General features: G+C 43.1%; 1 pseudogene; it reads left to right on the forward strand.

Moving 5' to 3' along the window:
• The first annotated feature begins 797 nt into the window (after window positions 1-797).
• On the forward strand, window positions 798-5,782 carry LOC139358320 (uncharacterized; annotated as a pseudogene).
• The last annotated feature ends 1,352 nt before the right edge of the window (window positions 5,783-7,134 follow it).

Genomic DNA, 7,134 nt, shown 5'->3' on the forward strand with positions numbered 1-7,134 from the left:
AAAGAGGGGAGAAATTCCTCTAGGCTACAAATGAAACTTGGAGTAATCTCTCCCCGTTGACAGGGAACCACTATAACCTTTGCTGACCTAAGAGAGCTGCTCCTTGCATTATGGAAGGTTGTCACAGAAATATTGCATTCACTTAGCCAAGGGAGCTGCATCAGCATTTTAGAAGATTGCTGAACTCAACTATTTAGAGAGCCCTATGTCTTCTCCCGGACAGGATACCACAGCAGTGGTGAGGATGAGAGGGAACGAGACTGTTCGAGCAGGGGCATGGTGATTTAAACTCAGCCCGTGCTCACTTTGATAATGGGCTTCAAAGCAGGAAGGATCTTGTTCTAATTTTGAGTGTTCTTCATTCGGGAAATAGCTATATTCATGAAGATTTGTGTGCAAGGCAGATTTTTAGAATCAGATGATTTAAAAGCTGTTTGGGAAGACCACTATTTGAAGGAATTCATTGAGGACTCTGGGAATCTTTTTGTGATGGCAGTTTTAGATGCTTTGTAAATTTGATGTTTTGTAAGTTGGATTGTTTTTGAACAGTGGGCAATACTAACAAAAATGTGCTTGTTTTAAGCTTTACTACGTATCTTGTAAATATTTGCTTGCTCATATTACCTTTCCTTTGTATAGAACTTTGTCAAATATTGCAAAGTTCTGGATTTCACTGACAATTAATTCAATTAAAGAAGCATGAATAGTTTGCTCTGCTTCAAGCACTGTGTAAATCCAATTTTTTGGTGTATTACAAAGCAAAGGGGTTGGAAATTGATGTATATTTCACATATCTACAATATCCATGTCTCTCAGCATTCCTTTGAAGGGTGGAGCTAGCTGTTAAATATTCACAAAATGTTTCTATTGAGACAGCTAAAGAATATGAGGTGTTTATTTAACATTACTTAATTTAATATATTGGGAAATGAGTTTGCCTATAAGCTTTGCCTTGTGCCTCCATAAATGGAGGATCTATATGCTACCTGTTGTTGTTCTGGATATTTCTATATTCTTTGTCTTATTTATTTATCTGTCACAACAGATAGTATTTAATGTGCTTTACAGATGAGGATCTGAGGCTCAGAAAATTTAAATAAATTGCTTGATACCAGCAGTATAAATTTGCAGATCTAGGACTTAAAAGTGATTCTTTGAAGATTTGTTTTTTAACATAATCATATAAACAGTGAGCAAAATTAACTAATGGTTTGAATCAAGAGTGAAGGATATGGGAGTAGAAGGAAGAATTTTAAATTAGTGGCTGAAGATATAGTTGGCAAAGAATGGAAAAGCTTCTTACTATGGATATCATAACCATATGGCTACCATTTATCAAGTGCTTACCATGAGCCAGGCATTGTGCTAAGTGTTTCTCATTAAGACTCACAGAATTCCCAGGAAGTACTCCCTTATTATCCAATTGTACAGATGAAGAAATTGAGGAACTGAAAATTAAATGGACTTGCCTCAGGTCATACAAGTTAATAAGCAGGGGCATTTGGACTCAGACCTATTTCTATCTCCCTCTAAAGCTCATTCTCTGTCTATAATACTCTGCACTCAGTATCCAAACTCTTGAAATGTAAATGCTTTTGCCTGTCAATAACAACTTAAATTTAGGCCCCAGTCTCAGGATTGTCAATAATATATAAGGTCACAAAACCATACAACAATGTACTTTGAAGCCTAACAACCAACATTTTCTTAATAGAACAAAAAACTCTTCTTTGTTGCTATGAAGGTAGTAAAAATATAGAAGTTATCTTCCCTAAGATGCTGCAGAGGCTTAAAATATGGCAAGATATCTTTTTAAGAATATGTTTTTATAAAAATTATAAGAACACAGTTAAAGTAGTCAAAGAATTTTACATAACTTACAATAGAAAACAGCCATCTCTGGCCTCCCATCCCCTTTCTGTTCCCACCCGTTTCTACTTCCCAAAGCAGCCACTTACATTTATGTTTGCCTCCATGTTTTAAATATAATGTATATACTGTCATTTCTTTTTTAAAATGTATTATATTAGTTTATTAGGGCTGTCATAACAAAGTACTATCACAGGATCCTTGGGGTATTGCTTCACCAGCTGGACACCTCTGTGGCCAGTGGCACCTTTTGCCTGAGTATTGCTCATGCCCACCAGGCTCATTCTGCCCACTTGGCCCAGCAGGCTGTGCTTGGCTCGTGCTGCCAGCCTGGATTCCACACCTGCCAAGGGTGAGCCAGGTGTGGAGAGGCAAGGGGTGTGTGGTGGAGTGGTCATGGGGTCCAGCCACTGCACACAGCCAGGCATGCTGGCTGCTGTGGTGGGGTAGGCAGCTCCAGACACCAGCAGAGGTGCCGGCTTCATGCAAGGCTGCAGCTGGACCAGATATACTGCCCATGGCTTCTGTTGTGGGCACCCATACCTGGACAAGGGGAATGCAGTGGAGCCCAGAAGCTTGGGCATGCCAGGAACCACAGATCTCCAAAGAGGGTGTCATAGACCTGGCTTGGGGCACCCCTAGGTCTGGGCTCTCAAAGGGCCACAGCTCTTCTCTCCTTCTTGTCACCCACAACTTGGTGAGTGGGGTGGGTGGGTGTGTTTCAGCCTCGTTTGTGATACAGCTGTTTTCCTGGGTCCCAAGTTCTTGTTCTGCATCCAGGAAGAATGAGGTATGTGGACAACTGGAAGGTGAGCAAGTTGACAGGAGCTTCATTGAGTGACAGAATGTTTTCAGGAGACCTGAAGTGGGGTAGCTCCTTTCCACAGGCAGGTCATCCTGTCAAGTCTACAGCTCTCAGTGGAGAGGAGACCCAGAGTGGGTAGCTCGTATTCGCGGGCAGGTCATCCCATCATCTTTGCAGCTCTCAGCACAGAGGAGACCCCGAATGGGTATCTCCTGTCCACAGGCAGGTTGTTCCAATATCTCTACAGCCCTCAGCAAAGAAAAGACCTAGAATGGATAGCTCCTATTCACAGGCAGGTCATCCCGATGTCTCTACAGCCCTCGGTGGAGAGGAGACCCAGAGTGGGTAGCTCCTATCTGCAGGCAGGTTGTCTGGTGGTCTACCTGAGTCTGTCTGAATCCAGTTTTTATGGGCTTCAGAGGGGAGGAAGTTGCCTGGTGATTGGTCCGTGGGTGGGCCCAGAAAAAGCACCATAAATTCTCATTCTAGTCTGCAGAACTGGCAGCCTGGCCGCAAGGCTTCAGGCCATCCCTGGCTTGAAAGTAGGGCTTCACCAGGGACCTACCCCTTTCTACCCAGGAGCCTGTCTGCCTCCTGCCACCATCTATATGTCATCCATGGTGCCCAGGCTGTTCATGCTGAGGGGCGCCTGCAGGCCTGCACCAACCCCCCCTCAGCTTCCCCTTGGCCTTTCTCCCATGTCCATTGGTGCCCAAAGCTTGGAGGGGGCCGAGGTGGCAGGGGGCTGGTGTGTCAGCACCACCCCAAGTGCATTCACACCTGGCCAGGTCATGACAGCACCCAGGCTTGGCCACAGCTTTGCTCCAAAATTGGAGCAGGGAGAGGCCATGCAGTGGGAGTGGGCACTTCTGAGCCTGTGGGGGCAGGAGGGACTTCCAAGGCCGCCAAGAATGCAGGGATGCTTGGGTCTGCAGCTGCAGCCAGGCAGCTGCTGCTGTGCCTGGGAGGGTGGGGCTCCGGCCCCTCCATCTCAGAAGGGGGTGGGATTCCCACCGGCTCTGTGGAGCATGCAGCCTTGACTGCACCTTCCCCACTGCAGCTCGTGTCATGCAGCAGCTGCTCCAGACGGGTCACTGCTGCCATCAGTACCACAAACTGGGTGGCTTAAACAACAGAAGTTCATTGTCTTACAGTCTGGGGGTTAGAAGTTCCAAATCACTTGTCAGCAGAGTGGGTTTTCTCCAGGGCTGTGAAGAAGAGTGTTCCATGCCTCTTCCCTAGCTTTCGGTGGTTTGCTGGCAGTCTTTGGTGTTCCTTAGTTTGTGTATGCATTAACCCAATTACTGCCCTCATCTTCACGTGGCTTTCTCTCTGTCTTCTTTATGTGGTCTTCTCTCTGTGTGTGTCTATCTCTGTGCCCAAATTCCCCCTTCTTATAAGGGCACCAGTCATATCAAATTAGAGCCCAACCTAATGACCTCCTTTTTATTTGGTTACCTCTGTAAATATCCTATTATTATTATTTTTTATTTGAGGCAGAGTATTGCTCTTGTTGCCCAGGCTGAAGTGCAGTGGCGCAATCTTGGCTCACTGCAAACTCTGCCTCTTGGGCTGAAGCTATTCTCCTCCTTAGCCTCCCTAGTAGCTGGGACTACAGGCACTTGCCACCACGCCTGGCTAATTTTTTATTTTTAGTAGACAAGATTTCACCATGTTGGCCAGGCTGGTCTTGAACTCCTGACCTCAGGTGATCCACCTGCCTCGGCCTCCCAAAGTGTTGGGATTATAGGCGTGAGCCACCATGCCTGACAAAATATCCTATTTTTAATTAAGGTCACATTCTGAGGTCCTGGGTGTTAGGACTCTAATATATATTTTTCTGGGACACAATTCAACCCTACAAGTTATCATCCATTATATTCTTACCATAAAATATGAGGATTTAGTTCTTATACTCCTTACATCTTCTTTCCATTCACTTTCCCTTTTCCCACCTCCTGATAATCATTTTTTTGTTATGTCAAGATTCAGTGTTTACCTTATTATGACTGTATAAATATTATTTACATCTGAGTCATGTCATCAGTTTGATTAAATTTTCTTTCCTGTGCACTTGGTTTTCATGGAATTATTAATAGTCTTGTGTTCTTGTTTGCTTAGTTTCCTAAGCCAAAAGAGATCAGCTTCTAGACTATAAAAGGAATTCTTGCAAGGCAAAAGGAAAATATAGGAAATGAAGAGAAACATGGGCAAAGGTGTGAACAAGTAATTCAAAAATAAAAAATCTCTTATGATTAGCAAGCAGATGAAGAGATACTCTAACCCACTGGTGACTAGAAAAAGGAAAATATAAAGTATTACTTTATTCATCTCAGTGAAGTCAGAATTGAAAAGCTGGTTAGTGCTAAGGGTGGCAGGTATATGATAATCACACAGGAACTGCAAAGTACCATGATGGAAGTGTACATTGGGGTAGCAATTCTGGAGAGCACTCTGCCACCACTTAGTCAACTCCATTGCACTTCAGAATCTTCATCCTACAGAAATTTCCTACTTTGTTTGTGGCAGTTGGAAATTGGAGACAATCTAATTGTTGATCAATAAGGGACCTGGTAAATACATGTGGTGGATATACATTAAGGAATTCTTGTGAATTAGAAGCAATGAATTAGATGTATACACAGTGCCATGGTTTGAATGTACCCATCCAAAGTTCATGTGTTGTAAACTTGGTTTTCAATGGAGCAGTGTTGGGAAGCGGGGCTAAATGGAAGGTGTTTGCGTTATGGGGGCACCACCCTGATGAATGGATTAATGCTATTATCAGGGGAGTGGGTTTGTTTTTGTGGGAGTAAGTTCCTTATTAAAGGATGAATTTGGCCTCCTTATGCTCTCTTTCTTGCCTTCCCTTTGCCTTTCCACCTTCCACCATGGGATGATGTAGCAAGAAGGCCCTTGCCAGATGCTGGCCCATTGATCTTGGACTTCCCAAACTCCAGACTGTGAGAAATAAATTTCTATTTATTGTAAATTACCCAGTCTGTGGTATTATGTTGTAGCAACACAAAACAGACTAAGACACCACAACAACAATATGGATAGATCTAAAAAATAGCTGGGTAAAAAAAGCAAAAAAAAAAAAAAAAAAAAAAAAAAAAAAACCCAAATACCAAAAACAAACAAAACACCAAAAACAAACAAAACACCAAAAACAAAAAGAATTAAACATTTAGAGATATCATGTGTAAATTAAAAATGTATGCAAATAATATAATACACATTTTAAAAGAATTCATATAAATGAAATACACATGAAATGTATCAGGGTGTTTGCCTAAGGGGGAATGGATATGAGGGGAGATACACAAATAAATAAGAAAGGGGCTGCACTAAGACCAATGCTGGTAAGCCAGAGATTGAAAAGTACGATTAACTCTACCATCTGCACTGAAGTCTAAAAACAGATTCAGTGTTTACATAATTATGACTAAACATTATTTACACTTTATACATGAGTCATATAGTGTATTATGATTACATTTTCTTTGTGAGAGATTGGGGATATTACAGCTTTTTTTTTTCACTTTGCTGCATTTAATAATGATTATTTTTTTTGTTTAATTTGTTTTCTATGAATGATTGCTAATTCATCTCTAAACTCTTTGCCAGGCATATATACCTCCTCCCTTACATTCAAATTCCTCAGTCAGTCAGTGTCATACTTTTAGTGACATCCTTCTTGTCACCTGCTACGGAATGATTGCATCCTCACACAATTCATTTGTGAAAGCCCTAACTCCCAGTAGGACTGTATTTGGAGACAGGAGCTTTAAAGGTAATTAAGGTAAAGTGAGGTCATAAGAGTGGGGCCCTAATTCATAGGACTGGTGGCCTTAGGAGAAGAGGAGGAGAAAGAGACCGCCCCCCCCCCCCCACCATGTGAAAACACAATAAGAAGGCAGCCATCTGCAAGCAGGAAGAGATCCCTTAGCAGAAACTGACCCTTCTGGATTTTGTTCTGGGACTTCTAGCCTCTAGAATTGTAAGAAAATAAATATCTGGGGGCCAGGCATGGTGGCTCACACCTGTAATCCCAGCACTTTGGGAGGCCAAGGTGGGCAGATCACGAGGGCAAGAGTTCAAGACCAGCCTGGCCAACATGGCAAAACCCCATCTCTACTAAAAATACAAAAACCAGCTGGGCATGGTGGCGTACACCTGTAATCCCAGCTACTCAGGAGGCTGAGTCAGGATAATTGCTTGAACCGGGACCCAGAAGGCGGAGGTTGTAGTGAGCCGAGATCACGCCACTGCACTCCAGCCAGCCTGAGCTACAGAGTGAGACTCTGTCAAAAAAGAAAGAAAGGAAGGAAGGAAGGAAGGAAGGAAGGAAGGGAGGGAGGGAGGGAGGGAGGGAGGGAGGGATATATTTGTTGTTTAACCCATCCAGTCTGATTTTGTTATGGTAGCCCAAACAGACTAAGATACTGGTACCAGCA

The sequence above is a fragment of the Macaca nemestrina genome, chromosome 14 (assembly GCF_043159975.1).
Source record: "Macaca nemestrina isolate mMacNem1 chromosome 14, mMacNem.hap1, whole genome shotgun sequence".
Classification (NCBI taxonomy): domain Eukaryota; kingdom Metazoa; phylum Chordata; class Mammalia; order Primates; family Cercopithecidae; genus Macaca; species Macaca nemestrina.